The 2732-nt window shown below is 34.8% G+C and overlaps 1 protein-coding gene across 1 annotated transcript in view; it reads right to left on the bottom strand.

Moving 5' to 3' along the window:
* Nucleotides 1-2732, bottom strand: part of LOC107698818 (gastrula zinc finger protein XlCGF57.1-like) — a 66682-nt gene that overhangs the window by 22007 nt on the left and 41943 nt on the right. The window lies entirely within an intron of this gene.

Genomic DNA, 2732 nt, shown 5'->3' with positions numbered 1-2732 from the left:
ATGTTTCTTGAGCAGCAAATCAGCATATCAGAATGATTTCTGAAGGATCATGTGACACTGAAGACTGGAGTAATGATGCTGAAAATTTAGCTTTGATCACAGAAATAAATTACATTTCACAGAAAACTGCTATTTTAAATTGTAATATTATTTCACAATATTTTAACTTTTTTTTATCTGATTTTTTCAGAAATTGGTAAGCATAAATGACTTCTTTTCAAAAACATTTTAAAAAAATCTGAATTTTGAACATTAGTGTATGTTTGGGGTTAACTTGCTAGCCATATGGTTCAATGTGCCTTGAAGATGTCCGACAGGAGGTTTGCTCTGGGATGCAGAAGGCCATCAAGCAGAATCTAGAATATAACAAGCAATTTGTCACATAGCCAACAATATTCAGTATACAATGCCAGTTTTATCACAAGGAACCAAGCTAGAGCACAGGTGAAATGTAGAGAAGAGAAAGAATATGTATTTAATAAATATCCTGAACAGTTTTTATCAATGTTTGTTTACCATTAGACGAGATCAAAATGCGTTTGAACTGTACCCAGCGCTGATGTAATGACTTCATCGATTAACGGTAACGTTAGTGTATATTTAGGTTAAATTAAAAAAAGCCTATTTCCAATCACCCATTGAAAAAAGTTTTTTTTTGTAGTTCTATGACCCATTCATAGGTGAAAAATGCCACCCCTGCACGTGATAGTGAGACAAAACAGCACTTTTATAGTCATAATAAGTATAAAAGTATAAAAAGTTTAAGTTTTATAGTTTAAGATTTGGTGCTTTTTTTTACGAACACAACCCCCTTAGCCAATTACAAAGCCTTCTTGTAGACAGTATATATATATTCTATTTTATCTATTAGTTGACTTGACCCTCTAACACTTGCACTCTCTATTTGTTTTCTAACTGCTTGTTTTCTTTAAAAAAAAAGGCCTCTAACACTAGCTTTCTCTATTCTTTTTCTATTCTAGCCTATCTTGTTTTCTATATATATATATATATAAAACTTGCTACGTGTACTGCGTTGGGCTAACCACCGAGACTTTTCATAGCACATACATATTATTGCTCTTTTGTTGTTTTTGATTGCTTCTATTGTCGTCATTTGTAAGTCGCTTTGGATAAAAGCGTGTGCTAAATGACTATATGTATGCGTGTGTGTGTGTGTGTGTGTGTGCAAACACTGGACCGACTATTGGCTTGCCAGTGGTGCAACACATGTCTGCAGAACAAAATGAATAAACATTAAACATTCGACAAAGCTCAAGTTAAAATGTTTTGTGAGTCATTGTTTTTAAAACGTTCATATTCCACTTCAGAGTTTAAGTAGCCCAATATTCAGTGACAGAAGGACAAACTATATAAAATAATGAATAAAAATAAATGTAGTTACCCTTTTCCTCTCTGTGGGAGTGTACGCGCAGATCTCCGATTCCTCTAACCAAGTTTCAATATATATATATTTAGGTTAAATAAAAAAGCCTATTTCCATTCACCTATTGAAAAATGACCAGCAAAACTTTTACAGAACTGTCAAAGCCTCTCATCTACACATAAATATGTTATTAAAATACCAAACTTTCATAAAGAGCTCAGTCTATGGAGTTAGCATAACGTTACCTCCTCTGAAAACGGTTAAGATGCTAACGGACTTGTTCGAAGACACTAACCATTTCTATTAAGTAAATTCAACAGAAGCGGGTCAAATACAAGCAAGAGAAGTGTCAGAAACAGTTGCATATGATATTTGTGCGATTTCATGGACTAAACTTACCGAAAGCACTGAAAACCGCAGCGAGAGATGGAGCGTGCAGCTTTTCAGTGTTGTCAGTCGCCCCGTTTCCATGGCAACTCCCTCCGCTCCATAAACATTCGACAAAGCTCAAGTTAAAATGTTTTGTGAGTCATTGTTTTTAAAACGTTCATATTCCACTTCAGAGTTTAAGTAGCCCAATATTCAGTGACAGAAGGACAAACTATATAAAATAATGAATAAAAATAAATGTAGTTACCCTTTTCCTCTCTGTGGGAGTGTACGCGCAGATCTCCGATTCCTCTAACCAAGTTTCAACCTATATCAGACGTTATGATTTCGATCAGATGCGTCGGCTGTATCGGTTGATGAGTCAACGTGATTTTGACGTTGAATCGATGTTTTATTTTCGCCGAAATAACGTTCTGATGTTCCGACCAAATAGTGAACGTTGATTCAACATCGAAATTTGATTGACGACCGATACTGACCAGATCGACATTGAATCAATGTCTGCTTGCTATCTGGGAGAGCTTTGTGAAACTTTTTCGAGTCAATTGAATCGGTTGCATTGCGAAATGATGACGATTCCTGCTGCTCAAAACAGTGTAAATGCAACGAGAACAAACATTTGTGATGACTTTTACAAACCAACTGTAAATGTTTTCATGGAAGTGGAATCTGTTAAATGTGATCTACAAATCAAATACCAAATATAAATCTTAATAATAAAAATAAATTAATAAAACTAACTTAAAAGGGTTAGTTCACCCAAAAATAAGAATTAGGCTGCGTTTTACCCGATGCATCCTAGGTGTATATGACTTTCTTCTTTCAGACGAATCCATTCGGAGTTTTATTAAAAATTGTCTTTGATCTTTCAAGCTCTATCGTTGCACTCAGCGGGTGTTGCATTGCTTCTGTCCAAAAGACGTGAAATAAAAAGCACCTTTCCATTAAATAAAGTGTC

Source organism: Sinocyclocheilus anshuiensis, unplaced genomic scaffold (assembly GCF_001515605.1).
Source record: "Sinocyclocheilus anshuiensis isolate Anshui unplaced genomic scaffold, SAMN03320099.WGS_v1.1 scaffold1447, whole genome shotgun sequence".
Classification (NCBI taxonomy): Eukaryota; Metazoa; Chordata; class Actinopteri; order Cypriniformes; family Cyprinidae; genus Sinocyclocheilus; species Sinocyclocheilus anshuiensis.
This window is presented reverse-complemented; position numbering and strand designations above follow the sequence as displayed.